Source organism: Cherax quadricarinatus, chromosome 46, assembly GCF_038502225.1.
Source record: "Cherax quadricarinatus isolate ZL_2023a chromosome 46, ASM3850222v1, whole genome shotgun sequence".
Classification (NCBI taxonomy): Eukaryota; Metazoa; Arthropoda; class Malacostraca; order Decapoda; family Parastacidae; genus Cherax; species Cherax quadricarinatus.
Window position 1 is genome coordinate 19,027,375 of NC_091337.1, and position 12,331 is coordinate 19,039,705.

The window sequence follows — 12,331 nt, forward strand, 5'->3', positions numbered from 1 at the left end:
TGGTCCTAGTGGCATTAAAAGAAGAAGGGAAGTAACCCCGGAAAAGGACTTGCTACCTCAAGTCGTAATGGAAGGGGATTCCCCTTCTAAACAGTAAGAAGATAATGCTCTCCCCTCCTCCCATCCCATCAATCATCACCAGATCTTCAATAAAAGTAAGTGTCATGTAATTGTGCATGCCTTTTTCAGTTTGTGTGTATTAAAATTAACATTTCATGTGGTAAAAAAAAATTTTTTTCATACTTTTGGGCGTCTTGCACGGATTAATTTTATTTCCATTATTTCTTATGGGGAAAATTCATTCGCATAACGATTATTTCGCATAACGATGAGCCCTCTTGCACGGATTAAAATCGTTAACCGGGGGTCCACTGTATATATATATATATATATATATATATATATATATATATATATATATATATATATATATATATATATATATATATATATATGCAAAACAACCACTGTGAAGGAATAGAGAAGTTCCAAGCACTTTCGTGACTACTCACATTATCAAGGAACAATGAAAGTAAAGCATCAAAGGAAGGTATATAAAGGGGTAGCCCACACCTCACTATCAGATCCCACAACAACAAAATACCTGACGCGAGACAGCATGCCCACCGGCCGAACTAGACAGGTCCTTCATACAACCTACCAACAAACTATTCTACCCAAGAAATAAGAAATTTAAATTATTATTTGTCCATTGTATTATTAAATTCTTCCCAAATTCTATTAATTATAAATGGATCTAATTTATATATACCAAAGGAAATATTCATAATATTGTCAAAACTGCTTTTTATGAAACAAGATTCAATTATATTCCTGTCGACCATGGACTTGCTTGATACTACTTTCTCAACATTTTGAAAATCAATTGGATGATTAAAATCTCGTACATGAATAAATAGAGCATTGGAATCTTGTCCAGTTCTAATGCTATATTTATGTTGTTTTAATCTTAGTTCGAGATTTTTACCAGTTTGACCGTAATAAACTTTATCGCAAATTTTACAAGGAATCTTATAGACACATCCATCAGCATTTTGGGGGGAATTCTTTATCAAAAGTTTTTTTACTGTATCAAGATTTTTGAATACAACTTTAATATTAAAAGTCTTAAGAAGAGAAGGCATATCAACCAAGTTTTCATGGTAAGGGAGAACCAACATATTTTTAGTTGAATAAGGCTGGTTGTCCCTTTTTGGATTGTAAAAAGTATTTCTAGCAATTTTAAAAGATTTATCAATTACATTTCTTGGGTATTTCAAATCATTACCTATTTCATAAATTTTGGATATTTCCTCATATATGAACTCTGGACTACAAATTTGTAAAGCTCTCAAAAACATTGATGAGAAAACAGACAGTTTAACTCTGTCTTGATGAGAAGAATAATAGTGGACATAGGAACAGTTATTTGTAGGTTTTCTGCAAATTTTAAATTTGAATTCATTATTACACTTAATAATTAAAACATCTAGATAAGGCAATGAGTTATTTTCTTCAAATTCAACAGTAAAATTTATAGAATGGGCTAAGCTATTTAATTTGCCAAGGAAATGGTGTATATCTACATTTTTGGGCATAAGACACAAAATATCATCAACATATCTGAACCATTTAGCTCTATTAGGGAGGATTGTGTTAAGCAGCCTTGTTTCAAAAAATCCATGTATAGGTTACTAAGAACAGGTGAAAGAGGATTTCCCATTGCCATACCAAACTTCTGAGTGTAAAACTTATCATTAAATACAAATTTTGCATCAACAATGCAAAGTTTAGTAAGTTTAATGATAGGAACTGGCAAAGGTAAATCATAATTAACGAGTTCTTCATATAAGAAACTTAATAAATCTGATAGTGAGGTGTGGGCTACCCCTATATATACCTTCCTTTGATGCTTTACTTTCATTGTTCCTTGATAATGTGAGTAGTCATGAAAGTGCTTGGAACTTCTCTATTCCTTCACAGTGGTTGTTTTGCATATTCTAAAATCACCTGTTTACTGTGATCTTATTGCATATATATATATATATATATATATATATATACATATATATATATATATATATATATATATATATATATATATATATATATATATATATATATAGCCTAGACAGGACTCGTAGCAATGGTTTTAAGTTGGAAAAAATTCAGATTCAGGAAGGATATAGGAAAGCACTGGTTTGGTAATAGAGTTGTGGATGAGTGGAACAAACTCCCAAGTACAGTTATTGAGGCTAAAACGTTGTGTAGTTTTAAAAATAGGTTAGATAAATACATGAATGCGTGTTTGTGGGTGTGAGTTGGACCTGATTAGCTTGTGCTACTAGGTCAGTTGTCGTGTTCCTTCCTGAAGTGAATGTGACCTGCCCCGACTAGGTTGGGGCATTGGCTTAAGCCGGTAGGAGACTTGGACCTGTCTCGCATGGGCCAATAGGCCTGCTGCAGTGTTCCTTCTTTCTTATGTTCTTTTATATATATATATATATATATATATATATATATATATATATATATATATATATATATATATATATATATATATATATATATATATATATATATATATATATATATATATATATATATATATATATATATATATATATGCAATAAGATCACAGTAAACAGGTGATTTCAGAATATGTAAAACAACCACTCTGAAAGAATAGAGAAATTCCAAGCGCTTTCGTGACTACTCACATTATCACGGAACTATCAATAATGTGAGTAGTCACGAAAGCACTTGGAATTTCTCTATTCTTTCAGAGTGGTTGTTTTGCATATACATATATATATATATATATATATATATATATATATATATATATATATATATATATATATATATATATATATATATATATATATATATATATATATAATATATATATATATAATATATATATATATATATATATATATATATATATATATATATATATATATATATATATATATATATATATATAGGGAAGCTGTGATTTCGTGTATAGGACAAGGAGGAATAACATCTTGTAGGAGTGAGGAAGAGCCAGTTGTGAGTGTGGGGGAAGTTCGTGAGGCAGTAGGTAAAATGAGAGGGGGTAAGGCAGCCGGGATTGATGGGATAAAGATAGAAATGTTAAAAGCAGGTGGGGATATAGTTTTGGAGTGGTTGGTGCAATTATTTAATAAATGTATGGAAGAGGGTAAGGTACCTAGGGATTGGCAGAGAGCATGCATAGTTCCTTTGTATAAAGGCAAAGGGGATAAAAGAGAGTGCAAAAATTATAGGGGGATAAGTCTGCTGAGTATACCTGGTAAAGTGTATGGTAGAATTATTATTGAAAGAATTAAGAGTAAGACGGAGAATAGGATAGCAGATGAACAAGGAGGCTTTAGGAAAGGTAGGGGGTGTGTGGACCAGGTGTTTACAGTGAAACATATAAGTGAACAGTATTTAGATAAGGCTAAAGAGGTCTTTGTGGCATTTATGGATTTGGAAAAGGCGTATGACAGGGTGGATAGGGGGGCAATGTGGCAGATGTTGCAAGTGTATGGTGTAGGAGGTAGGTTACTGAAAGCAGTGAAGAGTTTTTACGAGGATAGTGAGGCTCAAGTTAGAGTATGTAGGAAAGAGGGAAATTTTTTCCCAGTAAAAGTAGGCCTTAGACAAGGATGTGTGATGTCACCGTGGTTGTTTAATATATTTATAGATGGGGTTGTAAGAGAAGTAAATGCGAGGGTCTTGACAAGAGGCGTGGAGTTAAAAGATAAAGAATCACACACAAAGTGGGAGTTGTCACAGCTGCTCTTTGCTGATGACACTGTGCTCTTGGGAGATTCTGAAGAGAAGTTGCAGAGATTGGTGGATGAATTTGGTAGGGTGTGCAAAAGAAGAAAAATAAAGGTGAATACAGGAAAGAGTAAGGTTATGAGGATAACAAAAAGATTAGGTGATGAAAGATTGAATATCAGATTGGAGGGAGAGAGTATGGAGGAGGTGAATGTATTCAGATATTTGGGAGTGGACGTGTCAGCGGATGGGTCTATGAAAGATGAGGTGAATCATAGAATTGATGAGGGAAAAAGAGTGAGTGGTGCACTTAGGAGTCTGTGGAGACAAAGAACTTTGTCCTTGGAGGCAAAGAGGGGAATGTATGAGAGTATAGTTTTACCAACACTCTTATATGGGTGTGAAGCATGGGTGATGAATGTTGCAGCGAGGAGAAGGCTGGAGGCAGTGGAGATGTCATGTCTGAGGGCAATGTGTGGTGTGAATATAATGCAGAGAATTCGTAGTTTGGAAGTTAGGAGGAGGTGTGGGATTACCAAAACTGTTGTCCAGAGGGCTGAGGAGGGGTTGTTGAGGTGGTTCGGACATGTGGAGAGAATGGAGCGAAACAGAATAACTTCAAGAGTGTATCAGTCTGTAGTGGAAGGAAGGCGGGGTAGGGGTCGGCCTAGGAAAGGTTGGAGGGAGGGGGTAAAGGAGGTTTTGTGTGCGAGGGGCTTGGACTTCCAGCAGGCATGCGTGAGCGTGTTTGATAGGAGTGAATGGAGACAAATGGTTTTTAATACATGACGTGCTGTTGGAGTGTGAGCAAAGTAACATTTATGAAGGGGTTCAGGGAAACCGGCAGGCCGGACTTGAGTCCTGGAGATGGGAAGTACAGTGCCTGCACTCTGAAGGAGGGGTGTTAATGTTGCAGTTTAAAAACTGTAGTGTAAAGCACCCTTCTGGCAAGACAGTGATGGAGTGAATGATGGTGAAAGTTTTTCTTTTTCGGGCCACCCTGCCTTGGTGGGAATCGGCCAGTGTGATAATAAAAAATAATAAAAATATATATATATATATATATATATATTTATATATTCACAAATATATTCTCCATGGGGAGGTGAAACAGAATTCTTCCTCCGTAAAATGCCGGGAGCAAGGGGCTAGTAACCTCTTCTCCTGTATATATTACTAAATGTAAAAGGAGAAACTTTTGTTTTTCCTTTTGGGCCACCCCGCCTCGGTGGGATATGGCCGGTGTGTTGAAAGAAAGATATACGTATATATATATATATATATATATATATATATATATATATATATATATATATATATATATATATATATATATATATATATTCAAGTACCATCTGACTTACGACCTGCTCGACACGCCCGCTCGACTTACGACCGTGCATCTGGCAGCTGGGCTGGGCTGGCTGATGCACACCACTGTACAATATTTGACAATACTCGTGGCAGCAAATGCGTCGTGCAGGCAGCATCAGTTTGAGTAACCCTGCCCTATCAGCAGCATCATACTGTATTAACTGTACTAACTGGACAGTAAATTTCACCAAGGCCCCTAAGATGAAGTCTGAATCTTGCACTGGAGATTGTGGCAAGAAAGGCTCTTGCTCTACAACTCTCTATTTGTTTTCACTGTTGCACATAAACCTGTCTGTATCTCTGTGCATCTGTTTGTCTGTACCTGTGTGTCTGTCTTTATGTCTACGTGTGTGTCTATCTCTGTCTACCTGTGTGTCTTTCTGTCTACCTGTGTGTCTGTCTTTATGTCTACCTGTGTGTCTTTCTGTCTACCTGTGTGTCTGTCTTTATGTCTACCAGTGTCTGTCTACCTGTGTGTCTGTCTTTCTGTCTACTTGTGTGTCTGTCTTTATGCCTACCTGTGTGTGTCTGTCTACCTGTGTGTGTCTGTCTACCTACTTGTGTGTGTCTTTCTACCTGTGTGTCTGTCTTTCTGTCTACCTTTGTGTGTCTTTCTGTCTACCTGTGTGTGTCTGTCTTTCTGTCTACCTGTGTGTCTGTCTTTCTGTCTACCTGTGTGTCTTTCTGTCTACCTCTGTGTCTGTTTGTCTACCTGTGTGTGTCTGTCTTTCTGTCTACTTGTGTGTCTTTCTGTATGCCTGTGTATCTTTCTGTCTGCCTGTTTGTCTTTCTGTCTGCTTGTCTGTCTCAGAGCCACTCATTAAGAGTGTAATTGGTCTTGAAGACGCCATATTAATAACAACACAATAATAATCACTGAGGTGCATTAAATGTGTATAAAACGTTAATATAGACATTTGGCTAAATCCATCTATGATTTTTTTTTCAAAATTATATAATAAACATGCTACATAACATATAAACATATAAATTAACAAATATGAGACGTTTTTCTGGTCGGCTTGGCAGAGTGAACAGAAACCATTCATGTCCGGGCTGGTAACAACAACAACAACAACAACAGCAACGTTTGTTTACATAACTCGTGAACCTTCTACCCTCTCATTCTCTCTCTCGTTTATTCATTTAATCTTGTTTACTCACCTCTCACTCTACATTAAGACTACAGATACTTTAATGTAAGTAATGAGTGGACACGATTGTTATATTATAGTTTAATAATATTATTAGTAGTAGTACATATGTATTATTGTAATAATAATAATTATTATTAATATTATTATTAATTTAGGGCACTGGAGCACAGATCCACTGTATAGCACTTTGTCTGGATTTTTTAGGTTATCCTAGGTAATTTATACTATGTATGATAACTTTACTTATGTTATGCCATCACTCCTATACGATACATCCCTCTAGCGCCTGGAACCAATCTTGGGAGGAAAACATTATATACTGAGTCAAAAAAGGAGAATTAGTGTGCACTACCTAGCAGAGTTTACTGCCAGAGGGGAATCATAAGCCTGTGTTCCGTGTGCAAAATAATAATAATATGTAGAACTTTTCTTTGTCAGAGGAAAGAAAGTCTCCCTGATAACATTGTGTATACATAGTGTATAGTGTATACTACAGTGGCTCCCTAGTATATAGATGATAAAGGCTAAAGTGTCATTTGAAAACAGGTGAATTTGTAAATGAAGTGATAAGCCTATAGAGGCAGGTGCCAGAAGTCGCCAGAATCTTACCACAGTGGTCAGCTGTTTTAATAATCATTCTGGCCTGCTAGTGTACTCGCATATAATCTAGTGATACCAGTGAATAGCAGAATACAGTGTTGTAGTAGCAACTAACCAGTATTATAATGGTACTTAGTGGAGTGGAGTGACTTTCATTAGTTTCTTTTTCTTGAAATACCAGACGTTACTGTGAATTTCATATAACCTGTAGTTACCAGCGGTCGCAATATACACAACGAGAAGCAATTATTACTACAGAAAAAGCGCCCTTCTTCCAAAATTTCCACCAGTCAACTATAGTGATAATATAGCATTTATTGTGGTGGAGACGAAAAAAAAAAATAGAAAAGCTAGATACAGCGATTGATAAACAAGGGTTGAGGCTCGACCGTTCGTCACTGTAGGAGCTGCCAGAAATCACCGGCTCTTCAACACGCAAGTTATACTTTTGTATCAATCAAATCACATATTACTCGGGTAGATAATTTCAAGTAGATCCTTCATGTGTTAGCCCAAATCACCGACTAGTATGTTTTAAATAAGTGACCCACTGATCAGATCAGATCGACTGGTCCGAACCCTCTACTGGTCCGAACCCTTGATGGTCCGAACCCTTGTCTGGTTTCAAACGGTTTCGTTGGACAATAAAGCAGACTGTAAATGGATGGGGTTGTAGGCGCCCTTATCAAACACAAACAATAAATATAAATCAGGAACGTACACGGTAAGCTGTCCAATTAGTTAGAAATAGAAATACAAATAGCTAGAGCTTCATTTAAGGAGGTTATTAATAGAGTATTCAAGAGGTTGCTAGTAGAATTACAGTAAATCAACCACTCAAATCATTATGAAGCTCTGTATAGTCTGCAGTCAATCAAACAAACGGGCTTCCACATGGATAAATTGTCATTTTTGTGGAAATTGGTGTCACGCCCCTTGTGCAGATATCCAAGAACTAGCTACAAGCAGTATTAAAACAGGGAAGTGTTTTTGGGTATGCCCAAATGAGGAAAATCTGTGGACTAAAATCACAAGGGTATTAAAAGAGGATAACATCAAAGCTGCTTTCATAGACAACCTGGAAGCTTTCTACAACAGATGGGAACATAAAAAGTCTGGGCTGAATGGTACTGCCCTTGATACTGGCCATGTAGTCAGAAACTGTAAGGCTGGAGGTGATGTCCTGGTAGTCAGTAAATGTGGGGCTGATAGTGCTGTACTGGGAGACAGTAATGGTGAAGCTGGAGGTGCTGTCCTGGGAGACAGTAATGGTGAAGCTGGAGGTGCTGTCCTGGGAGACAGTAATGGTGAAGCTGGAGGTGCTGTCCTGGGAGACAGTAATGGTGAAGCTGGAGATTTTGTCCAGGTAGTCGGGAATTATACGCAGGAAGGAATACATATAAATGACCTCATAGGGGACAGGAGCCGTAGTGGGGAAACAAGTGTAGTCAAAGATAAGATAAAACCAATATTGCAAACTAGAAATACCACAGGAAATAGCAAACAAGAGGACTCCACTAGCTATAGTGAGGATATATTACCAAAAACAACTGGTGGGAGCTCCATTGTTGGTGCTAGGGAGGATAGGAATAAGACAGGGAAACATGCACCAACAGGGAATACAGTCACAGAAACCCAAGGCAAATGGAAACCAAGCCTGTGCACATACTATGCACTTGGTATCTGCAGACATGGGAAATCTGGAAAAACAGACGGGACGTGCAACTATGACCACCCTAGAAAATGCCATGCCCATATGACAACAGGAAAATGCAAACTCCCTTCCTGTAAGCTTTTTCACCCTGAAATGTGTACCTCTTAAGTACAGGAAAGACTGTGCTATAGCTTAAATTGCCAAGCACACCATCTAAAGGGTACAAAAAGATACAAAACATCCAGGCCATGGGAAAACCTGGGTAGCCACAGCAACTCAAGAGGGAGAGGTTTTTTAGTGCCAGGAAGGAAAAAAACTGGCAGGAAATGGCAGAAATCGTTCACCAAATCCAGTCGTTCCTGGAGTGGAACCACAGTCGATGGCCTCCACTCCAAACCAACAGATACAGATACTAATGCCGGAAAAAAAATCCCCCCCCCCAGTACCAACAATACCACCAGTCCGATGACATTCTTCTTTGCAAATATACAGGGTCTAAAGCCAGCAACACACAACAAAATACCTTTCATCCGTGGACTGCTTGCAGAGGCAAAGGCAATGTTCGCGGCTTTCACTGAGACCCACATAAAGGATCACTTGGACAACGAAATATGGATCCCAGGTTACAACCTATACAGATGTGACAGAGTGAACAGGCAAAAGGGGGGGGGGGGGGTTGGCCTGTACATTGCAGAGTCACTTGTTTGCACAGAACTGCTAAATGCCTCAAATGATGTAGTGGAAGTTTTAGCAGTAAAGGTCGAGAACCAAAACCTAGTCATTGTGGTAGTCTACAAGCCTCCGGATGCAACATCCCAGCAATTCCAGGAACAGCTGTTAAAAATTGACCACTGTCTGGAAAATCTTCCAGCTCCTGCACCCAACATCTTGCTCCTGGGGGATTTCAACTTAAGGCACCTAAAATGGAGGAATATAGCAAATAATATTGTTGCAGTAATAACACCAGGAGGCAGCTCTGATGAAAACTCACACTCACACGAGCTTTTAAATCTCTGCACAAAATTCAATTTAAACCAGCAAATAATAGAGCCTGCTAGACTGGAGAATACACTAGACCTCATCTTCACTAACAATGATGATCTGATAAGAAATGTCACCATATCAAAAACAATATACTCAGATCACAACATAATTGAGGTTCAGACATGTATGCGTGGAGCCCCAGACTTCAATAACAAAAACATAAAGTGGGACCAAGTAAACCAAGTCCTAACCGATATAAGCTGGGAAGATATACTAAGCAACACAGACCCCAAAGTATGCCTAGAACAGATTAACTTGGTGGCACTCGATGTATGCACAAGGCTTATTCCTCTAAGAAAAAGGAGGAGTAGATGTAAAATAGAAAGAGACAGGCGCTCCCTTTACAGGCGACGGAAAAGAATAACAGAGCGGCTAAAAGAGGTCAATATATCTGAAATGCGTATGGAGACACTGGTCAGAGAAATAGCAAGCATTGAACTCAAGCTAAAGGAATCTTATAGGAGTCAGGAATCGCGGGAAGAACTAAAAGCCATAAATGAAATCGAAAGAAACCCAGAGTATTTCTTCTCCTATGCCAAATCAAAGTCGAGAACAACATCCAGTATTGGGCCCCTACTTAAACAAGATGGGTCCTACACAGATGACAGCAAGGAAATGAGTGAGCTACTCAAGTCCCAATATGACTCAGTTTTTAGCAAACCGCTAACCAGACTGAGAGTCGAAGATCAAAACGAATTTTTTATGAGAGAGCCACAAAATTTGGTTAACACAAGCCTATCTGATGTTATCCTGATGCCAAATGACTTCAAACAGGCGATAAATGACATGCACATGCACTCTGCCCCTGGGCCAGACTCATGGAACTCCGTGATCATCAAGAACTGCAAGAAGCCCCTATCACGAACCTTTTCCATCCTATGGAGAGGGAGCATGGACACGGGGGTTGTCCCACAGTTACTAAAAACAACAGACATAGCCCCACTCCACAAAGGGGGCAGTAAAGCAACAGCAAAGAACTACAGACCGATAGCACTAACATCCCATATCATAAAAATCTTTGAAAGGGTCCTAAGAAGCAAGATCACCACCCATCTAGAAACCCATCAGTTACACAACCCAGGGCAACGTGGGTTTAGAACAGGTCGCTCCTGTCTGTCTCAACTATTGGATCACTACGACAAGGTCCTAAATGCACTAGAAGATAAAAAAAATGCAGATGTAATATATACAGACTTTGCAAAAGCCTTCGACAAGTGTGACCATGGCGTAATAGCGCACAAAATGCGTGCTAAAGGGATAACAGGAAAAGTCGGTCGATGGATCTATAATTTCCTCACTAACAGAACACAGAGAGTAGTCGTCAACAGAGTAAAGTCCGAGGCAGCTACGGTGAAAAGCTCTGTTCCACAAGGCACAGTACTCGCTCCCATCTTGTTCCTCATCCTCATATCCGACATAGACAAGGATGTCAGCCACAGCACCGTGTCTTCCTTTGCAGATGACACCCAAATCTGCATGACAGTGTCTTCCATTGCAGACACTGCAAGGCTCCAGGCGGACATCAACCGAATCTTTCAGTGGGCTGCAGAAAACAATATGAAGTTCAACGATGAGAAATTTCAATTACTCAGATATGGTAAACACGAGGAAATTAAATCTTCATCAGAGTACAAAACAAATTCTGGCCACAAAATAGAGCAAAACACCAACGTCAAAGACCTGGGAGTGATCATGTCGGAGGATCTCACCTTCAAGAACCATAACATTGTATCAATCGCATCTGCTAGAAAAATGACAGGATGGATAATGAGAACCTTCAAAACTAGGGAGGCCAAGCCCATGATGACACTCTTCAGGTCACTTGTTCTATCTAGGCTGGAATATTGCTGCACACTAACAGCACCTTTCAAGGCAGGTGAAATTGCTGACCTAGAAAATGTACAGAGAACCTTCACGGCGTGCATAACGGAGATAAAACACCTCAATTACTGGGAGCGCTTGAGGTTCCTGAACCTGTATTCCCTGGAATGCAGGCGGGAGAGATACATGAATATATACACCTGGAAAATCCTAGAGGGACTAGTACCGAACTTGCACACGAAAATCACTCACTACGAAAGCAAAAGACTTGGCAGACGATGCAACATCCCCCAATGAAAAGCAGGGGTGTCACTAGCACGTTAAGAGACCATACAATAAGTGTCAGGGGCCCGAGACTGTTCAACTGCCTCCCAGCATACATAAGGGGGATTACCAACAAACTCATGGCAGTCTTCAAGCTGGCACTGGACAAGCACCTAAAGTCGGTTCCTGACCAGCCGGGCTGTGGCTCGTACGTTGGTTTGCGTGCAGCCAGCAGCAACAGCCTGGTTGATCAGGTTCTGATCCACCAGGAGGCCTGGTCACAGACTGGGCCGCGGGGGCGTTGACCCCCGGAACTCTCTCCAGGTAAACTCCAGGTACCTGTGAGAGAGAGAGAGAGAGACAGAGAGAGATACAGAGAGAGTGACAGCCACATTCAGTCAGCCAGTCAGCCAACCACCCACTCACCCACCCGGCCAGCCAGCCAGATACATATTACACATGTTCCAGAGTTGTTTCTCTTTGCTAGGGTATAGGTTATACTACCAGTGGTATTCTCCCATTCCACTGTTTCAGCAATACATAAAGATAACAGTAACATATGATACTGTATGCGATGTAAAATTTACAATACAGTTCACTACCTTGTATACATTATATACA

At 39.2% G+C, this 12,331-nt stretch overlaps 1 protein-coding gene across 7 annotated transcripts in view; it reads left to right on the forward strand.

The window, feature by feature from the left end:
- The window catches only part of Dus1 (Dihydrouridine synthase 1), a 154,507-nt gene that overhangs the window by 6,109 nt on the left and 136,067 nt on the right, over positions 1-12,331 (forward strand). For 2 of the 7 annotated variants that reach the window (XM_070094593.1, XM_070094594.1), the window contains exon 1: positions 6,252-6,369. The exons of the other annotated variants lie outside the window; for them this stretch is intronic. The gene's annotated coding sequence lies outside the window, so the exon portion shown is untranslated. Of the gene's footprint in view, positions 1-6,251; positions 6,370-12,331 lie in introns of those variants that run through there. 7 annotated transcript variants of the gene reach the window in all.